General features: G+C 41.4%; 1 protein-coding gene across 8 annotated transcripts in view; it reads right to left on the reverse strand.

Moving 5' to 3' along the window:
• The window catches only part of sema5ba (sema domain, seven thrombospondin repeats (type 1 and type 1-like), transmembrane domain (TM) and short cytoplasmic domain, (semaphorin) 5Ba), a 239119-nt gene that overhangs the window by 151069 nt on the left and 64279 nt on the right, over window positions 1–23771 (reverse strand). The gene's annotated exons all lie outside the window — the stretch shown is intronic.

The following is a 23771-nucleotide window of genomic DNA, read 5'->3' on the forward strand; positions in this document are numbered from 1 at the left end:
GTTATTTTCAATCTTAAACTAAGCGCAAATTACATGACACAAAAAACTTAGTTCTTCGCTCACACGTCTGTACACTGTGTACACTCTGTCTGTCATCTCAAAGTTATCTCCTATAATACAATGGCAGGGTAACACTTTACATAATGCTGTCATTTTCTGTAATTAGCAGGAATAAGGTGCAGTGACGTGCAGTCAGGGTAGGCAGTGCCTACCCAATGGTGAATTGATATTTTGATTATTTGTTTTAATTATAATATAATTTAAAATGATTTATTTTTTAATTTCCTATAGCCTACAGTACCTATAAGTTTGAAAGTGTCAGCATTTTGTGCGTTTCATAGACCAAATGACTAAACATCGCTATTTCCTGGTACGGCTGCACAGTCTCACTCCGCTGTAAGGCAGGAGGAGGCCAAGCCCCCTCCCAAAAGCACACGGCTGCTCTGCCTCTGTTCCCATAGCGTGTTTTTATGTGTTTGCGCATGTGCAGTCAATTTCCCAAGATCAAAACCATTTACGTAAAAAGCAGCTCTCTACGCTACCTTTGGATGTAACCGTGCTATGCTAAATGCTATACGTAAGTTCACAGTGCATTAGTGAATTAATACAGTGTGGCCGCAGCTGCTACGTTCTCTAGCTAGTGGGCGGGATAACATTACAGTCAGGATGACAGCACTAGAGACGATAAAGAAACTTTCTTTTGAGGAAAAACCCATCCATCCATCCATCCATCTTCTCCCGCTTAGCCGTTTCCGGGTCGCGGGGGCAGCATCCTCAGTAGGGAGGCCCAGACTTCCCTCTCCCCGGCCACTTCCTCCAGCTCTTCCGGGGGGACCCCGAGACGTTCCCAGGCCAGCCGAGAGACATAGTCTCTCCAGCGTGTCCTGGGTCTTCCCCGGGGCCTCCTTCCGGAGGGACGTGTCCTGAACGCCTCACGAGGGAGGCGTTCAGGGGGCATCCCAATTAGGTGCCCGAGCCACCTCATCTGGCTCTTCTCGATGCGGAGGAGCAACGACTCTACTTTGAGCCCCTCCTGAATGACTGAGCTTCTCACCCTATCTCTAAGGGAGAGCCCAGCCACCCTACGGAGGAAACTCATTTCGGCCGCTTGTACCCGTGATCTTTTTCTTTCGGTCATGACCCAAAGTTCATGACCATAGGTGAGGGTTGGAACGTAGACCGACCTGTAAATCGAGAGCTTTGCTTTTTGACTCAGCTCCCGGACCGGTGCAGACTCTGCATCACTGCAGACGCCGCACCAATCCGCCTGTCGATCTCTCGCTCCATCCTTCCCTCACTCGTGAACAAGACCCCAAGGTACTTGAACTCCTCCACCTGGGGCAGAACCTCATCTCCACCTTTTTCCGGTCGAGAACCATGGACTCGGATTTGGAGGTGCTGATTCTCGTTCCGGCCGACTACCTTGCGGCCACAGCACCGATCAGCCGCCTCAGCAACAGAGGCACGGAACATGGCCCACTCGGACTCAATGTTCCCCGCCTCCTCCGAGACATGGTTGAAGTTTTCCCGGAGGTGGGAGTTGAAGCTCCTTCTGACGGGAGACTCTGCCAGGCGTTCCCAGCAGACCCTCACTATACGTTTGGGTCTGCCAGGTCTAACCGGCATTCTCCCCCGCCATCGGAGCCAACTCACCACCAGGTGGTGATCAGTTGACAGCTCCGCCCCTCTCTTTACCCGAGTGTCCAACACATGCGGCCGCAAGTCCGATGACACGACTACGAAGTCGATCATCGAACTGCGGCCTAGGGTGTCCTGGTGCCAAGTGCACATATGGACACCCTTATGCTTGAACATGGTGTTTGTTATGAACAATCTGTGATGAGCACAGAAGTCCAACAACAAAACACCGCTCGGGTTCCGATCAGGGGGAAAAACAACAGCTTTTAAAAGATGGGAGACCAACACCTGAGTTACCAGGGCTTCAGCAGATTAAAGGTCAAGAATTTTTTTGTATTTTCCACAGTGAATGGTACAAAAGGAAGGATTGGCTTTGTGGATGCGTCTCACTGCTGCTATTTCGAGTTGTTGTTGTTGTCATTTTCTCCATGTTTCTGTGTTTCCAACACAAACAACGGATGCGCTGCCGTGTAATGAGATATCTTGTTGGAAAGTATGGAGGCTGCTATTGAATCATTGTTTATGCTTCTTTAATGGTGTTTTACGATGTTAATTTTGTTTGATTAACATTTGCCAGCAGAAACATATAAAATTGTCATTGGTGGTCTTGATTTGCAACGTGCCTACCCAACCCTAGTGGTCACGGGATGTCACTGATAAGGTGTCATGAAGGCTGTCATTAAGCTGTCAAGTGTTAAGTGTTGTTCACTAAATTATGACACCTGGAGCTACGTTGGCAATCTTTGGGTTAGGTGGAGGGATCTAGTGGAGTTAGGTAGGGTAAGGGTCCGCGGTTACGGTCATGTAGGGTTAGGGTAATCAACAACACTTGCTACTGCTACTACTACTACTACTACTACTACTACTACTACTGTAATGTCAACCTGTATGTATAAAACTTCAAGTAAAGTGTTACCATACAATGTTCTCAAGGTCAACAGATCTTTGTGTGAATCCTGATAATAAGAATGATTAGATTGCATACTTGAGTTACAGTATGTACATTTTTCTTGTTGCACATTCACCAGCCTTTAGTTATTTACTAGTTTTAGGAGTCTCAACTGGGTGTCTTGCAGATGAATGGATGGATGGATGGATGGATGGATGGATGGATGGATGGATTTGATGGATGGATTGGATTACATTCTAAAGATTCAAATGGAGAAATCTAAGATTTTTTGTGCGATACTCTGGAGATGCTCTGGGCTGATATCGAAAGGCTTTGACATTTAGAAAAAGACCATTTTCACTTCTGCCAGTCATTTACTGAAAACTCTGCTGCCAAATTACCATTCAGCCAGAAAGTAATGGCTCAAAATGCAACAGTTCACCTTCTAAATTTAAACTAACGAGTGTCTGTAACTGCTATAAAAAAATCCTCTTCGGTTTTATCCGACGTCATATAGTTTCCCAATGACTGGACGTGTCAGCAGCTGAGGTCTGATCCTAATCCAACCATCTCAGTCCTTTATCATGCCATGGTAATAATGAGCAGTCATATAACAGGCGTTTTTAGAGTCCGCAGCTCCTTTAGTGGCTGTGTGCCTCTTACTTTCAACTTAACTTGAAAGAAAGGTACCTGTAATTACAACTCAGTCCTAACTCTCTGAGCTAAATCTCATCTGGGACTGTTACGGCACTGATTAAATTGCTTCTGCCTTTTTGAAAAGTAGTGCTGTCTAGATATAAAAGGAGGATTGGCTTGTTTAGTACCATTTCAGAGTTGGAACTGAGAAGGAATCCTGCACAATTAAAACACAGTTTTGTTGCTTTAAATGTAGTTAGTATTTTTTGAAGCAAATCTCCGAGAAGGAAAATTCCTCGTCGCTATTATTGAGACATCAGAAGTGATTGAACATCATTGTTAAACAAGTCTGATCTATTTCAGTGTGATGTTCCCACTGTGAACCTTCCATTGCACCTTTAATGGAACAGGAATATATATAGGTTATTTTTCCACTTACAAGAGTTTTCTCTGCACAAACTGGAAAAACAGAAAATAACAAGACTCCTGCAACTGTGTGTGTTAGAGCTAGGGATGGAAATCAAAACACGGTACTTTCTAGGAATTGGTTCCCAGTAATCCAATTCCTAGGAATCGTTTGTTTGCTTGTCTGTCAATTCCGCTTATCGTTTCCTCTTACGTCGCAAATACGCAACGATAAACTCCTCCAGGTCCTGTATAATGTGTTTATGCTAGCAACAAGTGAAGCTCCTTCCACCATATAGTTGTTTGCTGTCCATCGCGGAGAATCCACCTCCTGCACCCGCAGCTGTGCTGTCCTATGTGCTCTGTTTGTAGCGTCTCTGTTGCTACGCTACTGCACTTCCGGGTTCTATACACTTGCGTAAAAGTTGCTTCTTGCACTGAATTTTCTTCCAAAAACAACAAACTTCCGCAAGAACACACACCTCGCTACCAGTTTATGTCCTCATGACAAGTAATTAAACACGGGAGATGGACTGGTACTGATCGTTGTCTTTAGTTTGCTCTTTCACACGTTCACACACACGACTGATGATATCACATGTAACAACGGGGACGGCGTCTCTGAAGGTCCGTTTAATAGAAATGTAAACAAAGGCTAAACTAAAGCTTTACCATCTAAATACATAACAAAAAGTGCAGCTGTACTTTTGGTTAATATGTCTGAATTAGTTTTGGATCAAGTTGTTCAAGTTCAAAAGGAGTACTGTAAATATTCTCAAATGTTTGGAGCCAAAATCTGTCACATGTTGTAATAATAATAATAATACTAATAATAATAATTAATCAATTTTATATAGCGTTTTTGTATATACTGTATTATTATCGAGTGAAAACAATTTATACCTAGTGGATTAAAAGAGAACGATATCACTGCAGGATATTAAAGAGACCCGAATCGATAAGAGAATCGATAGGAGAATCGGTAAGGAATCGAATCAATAAGCATTATCAATGATGGAATTGGAATCGCTAAATTCCCATCAATTCCCATCCCGAATTAGAGCTGAAGATCTTTGCCTGAATCTGACGTGCCAGGCCAGGTTAATTCTTAAATTCGGATGCTGAGAAGATGACACAAAGGCGAGCCTCTGGCAAATGAATAAATTCCATTAAAAACATATAAATGACTCGTTCTTGCACTGTGTGCAGCTTTGAATAGCATTGGGCTGTAAGAGGCTCAGGCCGTGTCGGGTCTAACATTTGAGGCCCGATTGCAGCTATGGTGTGTGTATCAAGCAGATTTGTTAACTCGACCCAATGCACCATTACACACATGATTATTTATCCCAACCTTTTTTCTTCTCTCTGAATGGAGCACAAGCTAATAAGTGCTAAACATGTACATCATGTGTGTTTACGCGTTTCTGTGTTAAATCCACTCGACTGTAGCCTGTGATAAATGCAGACAGCCACAACACACATGCATATTGCCACCACATTCCCATCCTATTCAACGTTTCTCACACTTGCCCTCAGGGGATTTGGTCCGGTCAGTGCTATATTGACCATGTCTAATTCAACTCAATAGCTCAACCCCACCAATCTCTTTAATGCCTGCATTGTGATGGGGGGGGGGGGTGGGCCAGAGGCCTCATGAGAGTCTCAAGGAAACTGTGCACATGTAGAAAACACAATGTGAGGCTACGACACAGAAAGGTTGGTTATATTCACTGAGAGAAAGTTTTTTTCACCACCTATTGTAAGCAATGAGGGACCATGGACAGGTCAGGGAGAGTGTCACTTGTTATTGGGTATTTTGCAGACAGGCCGACATACAGGGATCTTCTAACAGGAATCAGCACAGTCTGACCTCACACTGGGGAAAAGCTGTTTTTGGATGCGAGTGTTAGAGACGGTGTTGATACAGCGTTCAGGGCGGATGAGATTGTGAGCTTGGCAGGCAATGTCAGGATTATATTTCTATAGAAAATAAGACTTTGGGGTGAATTCAGACTTCAGAGGCTGGATTGCACCTGACTTACAGCTCAGTGCACCTGATGGGCATGTGTGCATGTAGAATGGTTTCATACATACTCAGGAGACACTATTAGCGCCATTTCCTGCCTTCTACAGTGTTGAATGATATATTTTATTCCTATTAACATTCAAATGGTGCCACATCCAAACAATGTAGTTGGGGGATGAGCACAAGTGTGTCATTCTCTTTTTTTTTTTTTTGCTTGTAATTGATTTAATTATCCAACATGGCAAAAAATGTTGCTTGAGGAATAAATGGTGGAGGCGCTGCTCTTTGTTATTTTAATTAACACTTAAAACACTCAAGATAGGATACAAAAAGAAACTGAAAATAATGTTAAATTGCCTTTAAAAATGTCACTGATTTCATTGTTTTTCTCGTTTAAACTATGTGACAAAGTAAATGGAGTCTTAGGCAGTTGTCTTTATGTATTAATTATTTCTAACCTTCAATTACCGTTGTGTAGCATTTAGTAATTAGTTAATATAAGTTCCTTAACACTTAATATAGTGCACTTGATTTTACTAAATCGTGTCCAGATATTACTTCATTTACACTGAAACTGGGCTAATATCATTAGGTTGCTCCTATAAACAGTACAAGTAAAACAACTCAAATCGCTCCTGTAGTCTACTGTAAAATATTTTGTCCATCCATTCAAGTTCTATGCACAAACCCATTTAATCTTACTTAGATTACATCCTTTGCAGGTTATTGTCAGTTCATTAATTTTCTATTTTATTTTTTTCTGTGCCTGGAAAATAAAATCCATTCTGATTCTGGTTGTAATTCATCATAGACTAAAAAGGCAGCAACAGACATGCACGGTCATCCCTGCAGCCACTATAAAAATGTGGCGATATATCGCGATATTGCGTTGCGCGATTCTCGGATCGATTCAAAATGCTGCATCCATATCAATTTTTTTTTATTTAAAAAATAACAATACATTTTTTTTTGCCCAGCTGGTCAAGCTTGTGTTTTTTCAATAAAATCTAAAAAGAAAGTACAAACTTTCTGTATTTATTTGTTGATCTAGGCATATACCTCAGTTAAGTTGCACGAAAGTCAAAGTTGGTCTAACAGCCACAGGCAGATTGTATGTTATTTTTTATTTTAAGTTGTTGGCACATGGCATGTTAAGGCCTACGTTTTGAGTGTAAAATATGCCAATAAAATATAATTAATATATAATCAGGGCTCTACACTAACTTTTCCAATGGTGGCACTGGTGCGACTAACTTTCTCAGTTGGTCGCAGCAGCACAGAATTTGGTCGCACCCTTTTTTTCATTATTTTTGAGTGGGGGTGGGGGTAGTGTACAGCATAGACATGCATGCTGTTTGAATAGTTGTCTTCCTGAAGCCAAAAAAAATACCTTCTCAATGAAAACAATACAGTGTATTAAATTAAAGCATGCATATTTAACCTGCACATTGGTGGTTAAATGAATCTGTTCCCACACAATTAAAATCTCTATTTTCTTCCAGAATAGTGTTTTTGTTGGTTTAGTTATCTTACCAGGAATTTAAAACTTAAGGTTAGCCACAGGTGCAGGAAAGTTGATGGGCTGTAGATGTTGCAGGAGGTGAAGTAGGAAGGTGCTGAGTCATTGCGCAACGTAATTTATTTTAGGTTAACACATTGTTATATCATGATTTTATTTGTCATTAATCATTAATAGCCTCTGTAAAAAAATAAGTATATATATATATATATATTTTTTTTTTTTTATATATATATTTTATTTTATTTTATTTTTTTCAAAGCTATAGGGAGCCATTGCAAAAGAGCAAAAGAGTCAAAGGGCCACATTAGGCCCCAGAGCTGCAGGTTGTAGACCCCTGCTCTGGGAGAACCACAACTGAACATCTGGTCTGACATCATAGTCCATCAGTTCTGGTCCCTCCATGATGATTCTGATGAGCGCGCACGCTCTATCACTGAGCTCAGCACGTTCTTCCTTTTTACTGCTGCCCTCAATGTGAGCGCGCACTGAAGGACTCGTTATACCTGGCTCCGTTCATAAAGGACCGCCCTCATTCCAAAGGAGCTCATTGTTGTTTATACGTGGTGAATTCAACGTTGAATTACCCGCAGCCAAGATGCGTGAGCGTGCACTGTCTCCTCACCCACAGCACTGTGGTCAAGCCAACCTCCACTCCGAAATCCTAGGTCAACCTAGCTGCCAGCCAATTTGCAGTGCTTGTTTATAGACTGTTTTACAATAATCACGCAGCGCGGAGAGTGAGAGAGAGAGAAAGAGAGGTGCACTCTGTGGGACGTGACGAAGCGCTCAGCCGCTCCGTACAAAATAATGTCACCCTATACAAACTCGCACGGATGCGGCCAGATAAAATTTTCACTCGCACACACTGAAAAAATACTCGCATAGGCGACCATTTTGGTCACAGTCTCGAGCCCTGCATGGTGTACACATTTACAGATTAGTTGTTTTTTAAGTCATATATATATATATATATATTAAAAGAATTATATATATCGGGATATATCGTATCGTGACCTATGAATTGGGATATGTATCGTACCGCCAGATGCCAGGCAATACACACCGCTAGTGGTAAGTAACTGAAGTAAGTAATAAAGATGAATAAGGACTGGCACTGGGTTGTGGGTTTAGTGGTTGGAAATCACAATGTTTGATGGCTTTTTTGATGGGATACAACACAGGAAAGTCTACCAAATACTATTTAAAGACTTGTCTCGTCCTTTATACCCGGGTCAATGACGTGACACTTATATTTTCTATCCAACTGCATTTATTTCAGTTATAAAAAGGTTTAAATGCATAAAAAGATACTAGTCCTAGCTCACCTATGCACTCACTTTGATTTTTTTTTTTTAAAAAAAAACATCAATTATCTATAATTTCTTTTGTTTTTTAAAGTGTCAAAATATCATGTCGTGCGACTTTAAAACTCTTTAAAATGACTCTATATCTATATATGAAAAAAATATTTCAACTTGTTTTGGCATGATTTCCTAAGTGTTTTGCACTCTATAAAAGTTTAAAATATTTTTATTTCCATTATAATATTTGTGCAAACTTTATCGATGATGCCCATATTATTATTATTATTATTATTATTATTATTATTATATATTATTAAAAATCATGCCGTAAAGATCCTTATTTGTCACAGATTTGGTATTTTTACCCAAACTGTGACAGACAACATTTCCATTGTAACCAATATTAATTCTAAGACAAATAGTGCCCTCACAATGTACTCAAATACACAGTTTTGTGTTTGTTTTATGGCTTTTCTCTTACATGCAGTTACTGCAGTAAGTACGCACTGAACTGAATCCTTTGTTGACCTCTTGTGCATGTGGATGCTAATCAGGAGAAGTGGATTATTTCACTAGGAGTGATTGGGGAAGAGTGTGATTGAAGGATAACAGGCTCGGTGCCAAATTAACACACACACACACACGCACACACATGCACGCACATGCACGCACGCACACACACCCCCCTACAGAACTGTTTCTAGCTTTATCTCTATGCAAGATGCTGTTTTGGTTCCCCTAGTTTGTGTATCTACATAGAGAGATTGCTGATCCATTTAAAGCTACAGTATGTACGTTTTTTGGTGTAATTTGGTCAGAAATTCACAGTGATCTTTGAGTATATTGTAATCCAAAGGGTTCTGAGTGGACAGTGAATCTCTTCTCCTGGCCCTGAAAATGAAGTTTAAAAATCCAGGAGTGAGACACTGAATGTCGCCAATCAGAGATCTTTCTACAAACATGTATGCTCCATGGGCTTTTTTTTGTTTGTTTTGGCGGACGTTCCAGGCACAAGTTACACGACAAATCAAGCGGAAAAAGGCAGATCGATGTGGGAAAGCAACAGTCTGAAGGCACAAACATACTCGGGGGGATTTGGAACGGAGCTTTTGCGTCCTCGCGGATCCCGTGACTGCGCAGGGTCCGCCCCACGTATTGGTATCAGAGGGAGAGTGATAACAGACATGATAAATTGCGTGTAAACCTAAGAGAAGCTAATCCAAGGTGAATTCATTTTACAGTCTGGATACGGATTGATGGTTGTAACTCTGCCCTGAGCAGCAGGCAGTTGAGATCACAGCCGCCTGTGTGAGCTCTCTGGCGGGGCCAGCTGACAGCAGCAGCCGCTGCGTGGGACAGTAACTACAGAGTGATACTTGCATTCATGTCAGAGTCTATAAAACTCTCCAATACCACTAGATAAAGTCCATACATTTGTCACAAGTTTCTATTGAGAGGGTTCACAAAAGATACTGGTAAGGGAGGCTAAGTTTCGGTTTCAGTTTTGAAATGGAGCGGAGAGAGAATTCTACATACTGCAGCTTTAATGGTCCACAATCTACCTGCTAAGACCAATGATTTTGATTAAATTACGCCGAACAAAAAATCACAAACCACAATTTATAATTGCAGTTTAATATATTATTATATCCTACATTTATCTGTCAGCCTATTAGGGACATAGACCATTTCATTCTCCTCTGATGGGGCCTAGGACTAACTGTTGGGACCTTATAGTGGCTAATGGAGCCTGACGCAAATGCGTTGTCTGCCCATGCCAAATGGCGTTCCAAACACTCACCTGCAACAACTACAAACGTTATACCTTTCTTCAAGCTATGTAATAACACAATGTGCCTGCTCCCTGAAACTCTATCATGATTACAGCAGCCATTGTCAACCACAGACTCACACACCTTTATCTAGACACAGCGATCCACTAATGTGATATTATTGAATGAGTTTCTCTCTGTGCCTGCCAGATACTGAGAGACTATTGGCACTCGGAGGCCACGAGGTTGTATTGATTTAAACTTGCCTGACAAAGCTCGGGGAATAAAAGGTGATTAAATTTTTACACATTAGCATCACTGTAAAGGCTCAGCTCCGGTGCATTACACAAAATGAACCCTGCAGGCAGAACAATTTCACAGAGCTTTCACTACACACTGTAAATGCCAAAGGTGAAGCAGCAGGTGTGAAAGATAGAGGAGCAGTTTTTGAGTGAAAACGCATGCCTAATTACATCATATCCCTCATCTGAAACAGTCATGGCACGTAAGTTTAAAAGACCGTTTCATCTGCTTTTGAATGAAAGCTTGTAGGTGTGTGGGTAACGATCCTGGTTTTCACAGTTTCAGAACAGAAGAAAGCGTTTTGGATTATGGAAGAATGTCACTCCTTTCCATAACTTTACATCACTCCTATAAATAAGTATATATATCTGTATTATTTATGCTTTTTATATTATAGTTTCTATTTATATTTATATATAGCCTCTATTATTGTATTGTTCATTTTCAGTTTTCAGAGGTGGCAAGAGTACACGTCTTCAGTACTCAGGTAAAAGTACAGCTATTTGAATAAAAAATGGTAAAAGTAAAAATATTGAAGTTGCTCCCTTACTTGAGTAAAAGTAAAAAAGTACATGCAAGGGATGTCGCATTGCAATTTTTTCACTTCCGATACAAAGCCGATATTGCAGCCTTGGGTATTGGCCAACACCGATACTGATCCGATACGATATCAGCCCGAATCTCACATACTTTACTTTTATTACTTATTTTGTAGTGTGGAATGTTAGAAAAGGCTTGATCAAGTGATGTTACTCAAACAGAGAACAATAGTCAGCAACAGTAGGTATGAGAAAAACTGACCCATTTATTATTAACCAAATGGTTACATATATTTTAACCTTCAACATAATATCTACAGTATACAATTGAATAAATATAATATAATATATATATCAGAGATTTTAGATGCAGTCTGACAAAATCTGATATTCTTTTTCTGGCTGATATCAAACCGATATCTGATATCAATATCGGATTAGGACACCCCTAGTACATGTTACTAAATGTACTTTTAACCCATAGAGGGCAGTCACTTTGACATTTTACAACTAAATACGCAAATTTAAAATGCTTTTAGTAAAATGTTAAACGTTGGGCTAGCACTACTTGACACCCAAATACATACTGTATTCAGCAGAAAAACGTTTGGTTTGGGGTTTAGTTAATCTTTAAGTAAAAAGTAAAACAAATGTCCCTTCAATAATAAGACAGAGGTTTTAAACCTGCAAATTCCATATCTTTTATTTTTTAAGAACTTGTAGAATACTGGTAGATGGAAACAAGTTCATTCTGTTACCTTTGAACACCTGGAGAATTTAGCACTCATAAAATAAATAAAATGTGTCAAGATATTAAAAAAAATGCAAATGCCCAATTAAACCCAGAGCAGCTTTGAGTCTAACATTTTTTTAAAACTTGAAAACGTTAACTATAAAACTAAGGAACCTGCTTAACAGAAAAACACTTTTTTTCATTTAGCCTCAAGAGAATCATGTTCTCCAAGTTTTTGGAATGGAGCTTTTTTTATAATTTCACGGTTGTTGGTTGACGTCTTTTTACGTCGTGACGTCATCTTCGAAGGCCTTAAAAGTAACTAGCTCATTTTTAAAATGTAAGGAGTAAAAAGTACAGATATTTGTTTAAAAAAAAGTAATGAGTAAAAGTAAAAAGTTGCCAAAAAATAAATAATCAAAGTACAGATACCAGAAAAAACTATTTAAGTACAGTAACAAAGTATTTGTACTGTCTTTCGAGTGTCTTTTGGGTTTTCTGTGTGTTGCCTTCTGTTGTCTTTTTTATTGCACTTTATCTGATCTGAGCTGTAATGACAGTAAATATCCTCACTGTGGGACCAATAAAGTTACTCTACTCTTTACCACAAAGGAATTTGCTGCCTTGTCTTTATTCCTCTAGCCCAGGGGTCTGCAACCTTTACTCTCCATGGAACCGTTTTGCCTCATCTCGCCTGGATTAAAGTCCGTTAAAAAAAAAATTAAAGCCGGAAGAAAAAAAAACCTTCTCAATGAAGACAATAGAGTGTATAAAATTCTACAGAGTTAAAAAAATATCAAATAATTTTATGAGTTAATGGATTTGAAGGGCTACAAAAAATAACTTGAATCTGTTAACACATGATCATGTTGGTCAACACATGGTAATTGCTAATTTCTTGTAACAAATCAAGCATGCATATTAAGGCGGCATGTTGGCAATTAAATACATCGTTCCCCACACAAATACAATCTCTATTTTGTTCCAGAATAGTATTTTTGTTAGTTTAGTTATCTTACCAGGGACTTCAAACTTAAGGTTAGCCACAGGTGCAAGAAAGGTCATGGTCTGTAGAGGTTGTAAGAGGTGAAATAGGAAGGTGACAGAGCTATTACACAATGTGATTTATTTTTAGGTTAACCAATTGTTTTATCATAATGTTATTTGACATTAATGTCATTAATAATGAACACCCTCTGTAAGAAATAACAATTCATTATTAATTTATTTTTTAACGCTACAAAGAGCCATTGCAAAAGAGTCAAAGAGCCACATTAGGCTCCAGAGCCGCAGGTTGAAGACCAAGAGGCTAGCCTGTTTTGGTGTTGCAGTTGGTGGCAACTCATCCTTTTAGCTGTAAATAATATCGTGATAGGGCGACCGTGGCTCAGGTGGTAGAGGGTCGTCTTCTGATCGAGAGGTTGGGGGTTCGATCCCAGTACCTGACTATGTGTCGAAGTGTCCTTGGGCAAGACACTGAACCCTAAGTTGCTCCCAATGGTTGACTAGCGCCTTGCAAGGCAGTCCTGTCCCACTGGTGTGTGAATGTGAGAGTGATTGGGTGAATGAGCTGATATGTAAAGCGCTTTGAGACTGCTTCAGTGTGGTGATAAAGCGCTATATAAAATCAAGTCCATTTACCATAAGAGTATAGAAAGTCACTAGTTTTATATTCAGGTATTTCAGGGCAAATTTTCTCCATTAAATCTGGGTTCTTTCCTCCTGTTGTGGTCTCCCTGTGTTTCCCATCCCGTGAGTCACAATCAGTAATTGTTCCTGTTTTCTATAATAGTGTTTGGTTTCATCCATTATCGAATAATTGTGCAGCCAACTCGCTCCATGTATCCTGTGCAAGTTTGTTGGTTGACCTGTTACGTCTCCATTATTGAACTATTTAAGTAGTTTTCTCTGGTATCTTACTTTAGTATTCATTTTTATTTTGGTGACTTTTTACTTTTACTCCTTAATTTTTAAAACAAAAACCTGAACTTTCTACTCCTTACATTTTAAAAATGAGCTAGTAATTTTAAGATCTTCAAAGATGACGTCACAACATGAAAAGAAAGACAAAAACCAACAGTTGAACAAAAAGACACGTCTCATTCCAGAAACCTGGAGAACATGATTCCCTTGAGACTGAATGAAAAATGTTGGTAGTTTGAGCTTTTTTATGTTGTCAGGTCCCTTAGTTTTATGGTTAACATTTTCATGTTTTAAAAAAGTTAAACTCAAAGCTGCCCTGGGTTTAATTGAGCATTTGCATTTTATTTTTCTTGACACATTTTATTTACTAATTGTATATACTGTATAATGAGTGCTAAATTCTCCAGGTGTTCATAGGTTCTTAAAAAAATAAAATATATGGAATTTGCTAGTTTAAACTTTTCGTCTTATTATTGAAGGTGCATTTGTGTTACTTTTTACTTAAAGGCACACGGTGGACTTTTTGACCTAAAGAGTTGACCCCAGTTTAGCCTCTGTTTACAGCCAAAAGAGCAGAATATGGTAGTTTCATGTTGGGTTAATGGTGCACTAATCGCTGCGATAGTTCAGTTAAATGTGGATTCTTTAGTAAGGGAAGTCGGCAAGTCAGATCCGTAACTTCGGGATAAGGATTGGCTCTCAGGGCTGGGGTGCGAAGCAAGGCGAGGGAGTAGGGGGGCAGCACCACTGACGCGGCAAGGAGGGCCGAGCTCCAGGCCTCCAGCGGCGGGGAGAGGAGGGTGGCGGCAACGGTGGCTGCTCCTCCAGCTGCGGCGTGCGCCCAGCCCCGCTTCGCACCCCAGACCGACCGACCCAGCCCTTAGAGCCAATTCTTATCCCGTAGTTACAGGTCAACTACTGTCTGCATACACAATCAAAAGACAAGGGAGGCTGGCCTGACTGACTGTTTGTTGATTTTTGCGACAGTGCTGCGGTGCTTGTTGCCACTAGGGGCGCTTGTGTGAAAATTACAGGTCTAGCGCTCTTAGTGGCCAAAAGTTACAGTGTGCCTTTAAATACAATTAGTAGCATCAACTTTTTTACTTGTACTCAAGTAAGGGAGCAACTTCAGTACTTTTACCAGAGTAATTTTTTTATTCAAGTATCTATACTTTTACTTGAATACTAAAGACTAGTACTTTTGCCACCTCAGTCTTCTTCTGCCTTGCAGGGTTGTGACCTAATCACGCGTTCAGAGAAACCGAGAAGACGACTGGTAATTAGAGGACAAAAGGCACAGTCTTCACACATCCACAGATGAGTAACATTAGATCATTGGTTCCCAACCTTTTCTCGGGTCGTGACCCATTTTTCTATCACAAGTTTCGGGCAACCCCACCGACAATTTTTTCTCTAGAATTAGTTTTTGATCATGTTTGTTATATTGTGTTACAAATATAAAGTAGACAGAATTAGGGCTCAAAGTAACAAACTGCACCAGCTTAGATGTTTATACTGCATTTTATTTGAGAAAGTGAAAGTAGAAAATACTTTTGTTTGAGATTGTGTGTACCCATTTTTTTCCACTTTCTTTCCCTTTTTATACTTTCTTTCTCCCCCCCTTTTTACGTTATTATTCATCAGAATATACATTTTATAATAATAATTTAATGGTAACACATTATATTAGGGAACACCTGTTAAGCATTAATTAGTTGCGAATTAGCATGCAAATTAGTAACATATTGACTTTTAATCAATCATTATAAAGTACTTATCAATGCCTTATTCTGCATGGCCTTTTTATACAACCAGTAAGCCAGTAACTAAGAGTTTTCCCTCAATAATCTCAGAATTATTTCTTATTAGTAGTAAGTTAGGAAGTTGTTGTATATGAATTCCGATCTCAATATGCTAGGATTAGGGTTAGAGTTAGGATTAACGTTAACCCTAACCCTAATCCTAATCCTAACCCTAATCCTGTTTGGACTGCGAGACTAAGGCATTAAAATGTACTTAATAATGACTACTCAAGAGCCAATATGTTACTAATGCTAATAAGCAACTAATTAGGGTTAATAGGTGTTCTCTGATATAAAGTGTTACCAATTTAATAATAATTAAAAAAAACAAAAATATTATTTTAATCACCAAACGTTCATCAATTACTAGACATTTCAGGCGACCCCAAGGTTAAAAAACACTGCATTAGAGGCTTGTGACTAAGGCTGTTATTTGGAAAGCTGGTGTTTGCAAAGCAATGATTTTGTTCTTAAAATGCAAAACAGATGATCCATCAAAGTAAAAGGATGGATATGTAAACTATTCACACAAAAAATAATGTCATTATTAGTGTAATTATATATCAGAAAATGGATGGATATTATTATATCATCATATTATAACATCCCAGTACAATACCAGCTGACAAAGATAAGTAGGGTAGAGTAGTTCTGGTTCCAGGTGGAAACCTGCCATACAATTCAACATTAGTGTACGACGTGTATGTAAAACAGTTACAGCTTTGGCTCGAGACATTCTCCAAGCTTATCCAAGGACATTGTTGTTGTCACAGTCCTTCGCTGGGACCTGGAATGCTTTCAAATCTCCCACAGTGAATTGTTTGGGCTTCTAAATGCTTTAAACATGTCTCAGTGATAGGTTACAGGCCCAGCATGGCAATAAAGGACAGGCTGATAACAGCTGATAAAATAAGAGATAGTGGAATGAAGCTAGCTCTTTATTTCAAACATCAAGGAGAAGCGATAGAACCAGAGGGATTCTAACTCTCAGCACATCAACACAAATATGTGTGTGTATGTGAGGTCTGAGACATACAGTATATAAAAGCAGAGAAACATTTTATCTCCATCAATAGATCCCCTTATAGAGGTTACTCCTTGAAGCAGGGCTTCAATGGAGAGGCATACCTGCACTCCAGCATACCTGAGTGCAGGTATGCTGGAGTGCTACCGCTGCATTATTTCCACCAATATCTACTCCTTTTTGGGTTTTTCCTCTCTGCCAGGGGGCTAAAGCATGCAGCAGAAATTCAAACCGCTCACACTTATTAACCGTTATCTCAAGGTCGACATGACACGTTCTGTTCTAATTAACTGGAGCGGACACCAAACAAAACAGACGCAGAAGGCATTGTAATTGATGAGCAAATTTATCAAATCCGACTTCAAAGAGAGCCAGGATCAAAAAATGAACATGCCACGGGCAGGGCCACAGGGATACGTGACTAAGTCAAAACAGGTGCAGTATACTAAAGCTGCAATAACCATAAAAACACAACTATGTGGGGAATCATCATCAAGTTCTTAAAGGCACACCGTGGACTTTTTGACCATTATTTTAAATGATTCCTCAGGCCAATATACAGCGCTAGACAGTATCAATGCCCCAAGGGGGTTTCCCTCTTGATAAGATAAGATAATCCTTTATTGATCTCACAATGGATTATTTCACTTGTTACATTTGGCATTCAGTAAGATCACTCTGGGTGTGCAGAATAGGCAAGAAATGTGCAGACAGTTAAATAGTAAAAAGAGGTATCTTATCTACAATAAGTAAAAGCAAACATCTTAAGGGGCTGGAGTTATAACAATTAGGAAATAAGACTAAATACAAATAGAATAAAAGTTAGAATAGACTATAAAAACTAGAATATCTAGGTGCAGAGTTTACAGTTCTAGTGCAGGTTGTCAGTAAGTGACGCTGGAACAGGGAATAAAATGGCGCAAATACTGAGATTATTGCACGTAGTTTTGCAAAGGGGGGTTATTGCACATGTTACTTTAGGGTCTTGCTGTACAGTCTGACAGCAGTGGGGATGAAGGCCTTGCGGTAGCGCTCCTTCTTGCACTGAGGGTGTCTCAGTCTGCCACTGAAAGAGCTGCTCAGCTCCTCCACAGTCCCGTGCAGTGGGTGGGAGGTGTTGTCCATGATGGAGGTGAGCTTGGCTAATACCCTCCTGTCCCTCACCTCCTCCACAGAGTCCAGGGAGCAGCCCAGGACGGAGCTGGCCCTCCTGACCAGCTTGTTCAGTCTGTTCTTGTCCCACTCTGTGCTGCCCGGGGCCCAGCACACGGCAGCGTAGTGGATAACAGAGGCTACCACAGAGTCAGAAAAAGTCCTGAGCAGAGGCCTGCTCACTCTGAAGGACCTCAGTCTCCTCAGAAGGTGGAGGCGACTTTTGCCCTTCTTGTACAGGGCGTTGGTGTTGTGGGACCAGTCCAGTTTATTGTTGAGGTGAACACCCAGGTACTTGAAGCTGTCCACCACCTCGATGTCCTCCCCCTGGATGTTCAGAGGTGAGTGTGGTAGTGACTTCCTCCTGAAGTCGATCACCATCTCCTTCGTCTTACTAGTGTTCAAACACAGGTGGTTGCGCTCACACCAGTCCACAAAGTCTATGATCACCGACTGGTACTCCAGATCGTTCCCCTCAGACACACAGCCCACAACGGCGGAGTCGTCAGAGAACTTCTGCAGATGACAGCTGTCTGTGTTGTATGTGAAGTCCGATGTGTAGATGGTGAAGAGAAATGGTGAAAGGACGGTCCCCTGAGGGGCCTTAGTGCTGCAGACAACCACCTCAGACTCACAGCTGCGCAGCCGCACATTCTGTGGTCGGTCTGTGAGGTAGTCGATGGTCCATGCAGTGAGATGTTCATCCACTCCCGCGTCCTCCAGCTTTCCCCGCAGCAGCGCCGGTCTGATGGTGTTGAAGGCGCTGGAGAAGTCAAAGAACATGACCCTCACAGCGTTCCCGGTGAGCTCCAGGTGGGTGAGTGCCCGCTCCAGCAGGTAGATGACAGCGTCCTCGACTCCGACGTTAGGCCTGTAGGCAAACTGCAGTGGGTCTAGGATGGAGCTCACCTCAGAGCGGAGGTGGGGGAGGATGAGCCACTCCATGGTCTTCATCAGGTGGGAGATCAGGGCAACAGGTCTGTAGTGGATCCCGGTTCCCTGGTGTGCGCTGTTTTAGGAACCGGGATCACACAGGAGATCTTCCACAGGACGGGGACCTCCTCCAGGCTGAGGCTCAGGTTGTAGATGTGGCTGAGGACCTCGGAGAGCTGGTCTGCACAGGTCCTCAGCAGCCTGGGGCTGATGCCGTCTGGTCCTGCAGCTTTCCTCTGTTTCAGTCGCCTCAGCTCTCTCCTCAATTGGTACGGTGTGATTGAGAGGGGGGAGTGAGGGGGGGACTGGAATGGACTGCCGGGGGTGGGGCAGGTGCTGGAGGAAGTCCGTTTGGTGGGGGCTGGAGACGTGGGTGCAGGGGGGCTGGAGGCAGGTGAAGGTAGTCGGGGGAGGGAGGCAGTGTCCACTGGGCTGGAGACGAGTGAAGAGGTGGGAGCAGGGAGGGGGGCAGAGGGAGTGGGGGGAGAATCATAACAGTTGAAGTGTTTCTTGAATTCATCCGCCCCACACTGGTCTCCATCAGCTGTCCCTCTGTCACTCTGTCCATGTCCGGAGATGTTCTTCAGTCCCCTCCACACGTCCCGCGCGTTGCCCTGTGCCAGCTTCTGATCCAACTTCTCCCCATAGTCCTTTTTGGCCTTCCTGATCCTCCACTGGAGCTCGTGCTGGACTCTCCTCTGCTCCTCTCTTTCCCCTGAGTGGAAAGCCCTTTTCTTCTGGTTCAGGAAGGCTTTAAGCTCAGGGGTCATCCAGGGGTGGTTGTTGGAGAAACACCATAACTTCCGGGTCAGTACAGTGTTGTCCACGCAGAAATTGATGTAGTCCGTAATGCAGTGGGTCAGGGCATCGATGTCGTCTCCATGAGAGCTGCAGATCACGGAAATACCGACTATGTAAGTTTGGAGGAGACGGACCGTTTTTCACCAGGTCATGTGACCTGGAGAATGCCTGGAGAACATTTCAATTTACGGCAGTCACGTGATCACAGGCTCGAATATATATAGTTCCCACATTATAACATACGTGCATTTCCTGACTCGGCGCCATTGCTGTGGGCAGCTGAAACGAGTGAGCCTCTGATTACAGCCCAAAGAGCACAATACGGTAGTTTCGTATTGGTTTAATGGTGCACTAATCGCCGCGATAGTTCAGTTAAACGTGGATTCTTTAGTAAGTGAAGTCGGCAAGTCAGATTCGTAACTACGGGATAAGGATTGGCTCTCAGGGTTGGGGTGTGAAACGGAGCTGGGCTCGAGCCGCGACTACAGTCTATTGGATGGAGGAGCAGCTGCCACCGCCGCACTCTTCTCCCCGCCGCTGGAGAACGGGCGCTCGACTCACCTTACCGCATCGGTGGCACTTCACTCCTACTCCCTGGCCTCGCCGCCATTGTTGGCCCCCTTTGCTGAGGGTCGGAGGGAACGGGCAAGGGGGAGCGCCAATGACGCGGCGAGGAAGGCCGAGCGGCGGGGAGAGGAGGGCAGCGGTGGCGGCTATTTCACCAGCCCATACTCCAGCCCATAGACTGTAGCCGCGGCGCGAGCCCAGCCCCGCTTCGCACCCCACACCTTAGAGCCAATCCTTATCCCGAAGTTACAGGTCTGCACACTACTGACTGCATACACAATCAAAAGACATGGGAGGATGGCCCGACTGACTGTGTGCTTAGGGGCGCTTGCGTGAAAGTTACCGGTCTAGTGCCCCTAGTGGCCAAAAGTTTGACAGTGTGCCTTTAAGTAAGATGGCCGTAAAAGCTCACAACACAACACAAAATGAAGAACGCCACAACGCAACACAAAAAGAAAGTGCACACAAATACAAACATCCACAACACAAGGAAGCAGTTCGGTAAAAATCCACAAAGAAGAGTGATGGAAAGGACACCAACACCAACGTTACCGTCACTCTTCTTCGTGGATTTTTTTAGGTACCTCCGTTATCGTCAACTCTTCTTTGTGGATTTTTACTGGACTGCTTTCGTGTTGTGTTACGGGGTTTGTATTTGTGTACGCTTTCGTTTTGTGTTGCGTTCGTCAGTCTGTGTTGTGTTGTGAGCTCTCAGGGCTTTTTGTGTTGTGAGCTTTTATGGCCACCGTACTTAATAACTGTTAAAATATATATAATAAAAGTTAAAATATATTCCCTCAGAATGAACCTAAGTTTCTTAACGTCTTAGCAGTGACAGACGTAAAGGTGCAATAGGTGAGATTTGCAAGCAGTCAGCCACCACCAGGTGGCATATTACTGAGTAAAACCGACACTTCTGCCATATCCGGTCCTGATCACTGAATGTACAAGTGACAATATTCTCTGCTACACCCTGCAAATGTTTTTGGAGGGCCCATGTGGGTCGATGTATATCATCAGACTTACGTGTGTTATGCGTTCATGAGTGAAGATGTTTAAGCAGATGTTTGTTAGTTGTAAACCTCACTGTAGTTCACCGTTTATCTGTTTGATGATGTCTGTTACCAGAGATGGCCGAGTTGAGGGACTGCTCTGCTGTAAATAGGCTTATACTCACCCAACCGGTGGAAAATAGGTACTACAGGTCGGCCAGGCCGGCAAGATTTATGAACGTATACATAATTATGTAATCTAAAAAAAAAATCACATATGGCATGACAGCTAAGGACATGTTTCTTAACACTCAAATTTTAATTTTACTTATTTAAGACATATTTAAAAGTAGAAAATTCTACATATTGCACCTTTAATGTAACAAATTCTTGATATCTTTTCAAACAAATTCCAAAGACACTTGTTTTACCAACACACCAACACATTTTTGTCAGGTTAAGTAGATAGCTTAACTCACTTTTGTAAAGTACACACGGTATCGGACATACAGAACTCCAACTTCTAATTATACTGTAGCTGAAGCAAAGCAATGGTCGGGGTCAGACAACTTTAGACAAATTTAGGCAATTCTGAATCAAAAACCAGGTAGGAAGATGAAAAAAAGCGCTATTCTAATGTAAATGTTACACCAGTTGAGGCTTGAACTCAACTTCTGGCACTAGAGACAATGCTCTATGTCACTGAGGTCATTAGCAAGAGACAACTCTGCGATCCATTTTCAAACCTGCTTGCTCCTTTTTCAGCTTTCTTCGGGCGCTAGGCAGGGTTACACACAGGACAGGGCACCAGTTGTTTAAAACTTCGGCTGTGTCACCCCCGGAAGTGTTAAAATGGTGGCCATGATAAAGAGCATCCAAGTTCTCATTAATCTAAGGAAAAGAGGCTCAAAGCTTCCTTTTTTACCTCCTTTAGCCTAGGAAACACTGATGCATCCTTTACCAAAGGAGACGAGATAATGCTGACCCACAATTCCTTTCGGCAACAACATTTAAAGGGAAATGCACACCCGAGCATTCACGGAAACTCACGATGACCGTGCCAATGCAATAATATGCCTTGACCAACTTTAAATAAATAATCTAATCCATATCTTATTATATGTAAGACATATTAGATTATAACTGACATAAAACAGACACTCTGTGGTTCCAGAATAAGGAATCAGAGACTTTTTTAGCAACATTAATATTCAACATAATTCATATTAATGAGTATTAGGTGAGTCTTTCTTTAGTCTTGCTTTTTATGTAGCCTGGTAGCCTCTTTTCCTTTGATTTACATTCAAACTGTGTGATTTTTTAGATTATATCAGCAGAAAGTGTTATAAATGTGCTTTTAGTCCATTTTCGGAAATTTGTAGTTTTTTCACCAAGACAGACGCAACTAACCTTCGCGGCCGTCACCTAGTGGAAGTGCATCTGATTGTCAAAACAAACGTGATGGCCTGTTCCTAACTCCTCTCCTAACACTTTTCCTTTACCCTGTGACGTCATCCACAGGGTAATGGAACAGTGGATAGGAAAGGAGATAGGAGGGACTATTCGGATGCAGCCTTCTTCAGCTGTAGCTTCACTAATTAACTAAGCCAGTCACCTGTGTGCAAGACAGCAGCTGTTAACGTTTAAAGAGAGTTTTGAAACGCCTATCATAAATTCAGTTATTACGACAAAAATTTAAAATACACATATTAAATCTAGACAGCATGAAGATGTAGGTAATTCATTTTTTTAATTATTTATTGGCTCCATAAGTTAAAAACGGATGTTTAGAAATGCCATTTCTCAGTTGTTGAGATAAAATCATTCATCTAAAATGTTCTCAACTTTTTTAATATACGTTGAAAATTTATTTACAAGCATTTTTGATGCACTTTAGGCTCAAAATAAATTAAAAAAAATAAATAAATAAACATTTAATACGTTTTACAGTGTTTTGGAAAAAACAGTGATGGACTTCATAATTTGCAATAGGTTTAAATGTGTGAAAGCTTTTGTAGTACTGGGGTTACATTTTGGTGAACATTGCAATCTGTAGCACATATGGTTGATTTGGATAGAAGCCACATAGTGGGAAATGCAACTGAATAAAATTTATGAGTTTTGAATTCAAGGTACATGTATCTACAGTCAATGGCCAATCTACATGTGGAATAACATTATATCATCCTAATTATCATAGACATAATAGAGCTGAGAAACACCACCTACACGGGCATCTTAACCACACTGTAACAAACAGGCAGGAGTATCGTCAACAAACACACAATTACAGTCTTGCACCTGCAATGTTCTGAAAGAGACATGTGGTTCCATGCGCTTACACCCACTCACTCCACAAATAGGCTCCTGTCTAACTCACACTGGAGCACCAACACATTTCACCTATGGCACTCACTGTGCTTACAGTCTATAGACATCTATATCAGGAGAGTTTGGTGTTTTTTTTTATATTACAGTTAATGATGACTCAGAGCTGAAATGAAAAATACACACTGTGTTTGAGCCTGGAACTGAAGCCAATTAAGAAAATGAGGTAGGTGAGTGTTATTATCACCAGTGATCCACGGCCGTAATCCCATCAGCACCAGTGTGCTCCAGTACAGAATAAGGGCAATGGATGCCCTGACGGATCTAAACTCGGAGAATCTTACATGTTGGGCATTAATGTTAAAGAATATCCACTTCACACACCAACAAAACACATGTAGAAAACACAGAGGCACACACTAGGGCTGGACAATATATTGAGATTCAAGATATATCAAGTTTTCTATTTTGGCGATATAGAA

This window comes from Gouania willdenowi, chromosome 21, assembly GCF_900634775.1.
Source record: "Gouania willdenowi chromosome 21, fGouWil2.1, whole genome shotgun sequence".
In the NCBI taxonomy this organism is placed as follows: Eukaryota; Metazoa; Chordata; class Actinopteri; order Blenniiformes; family Gobiesocidae; genus Gouania; species Gouania willdenowi.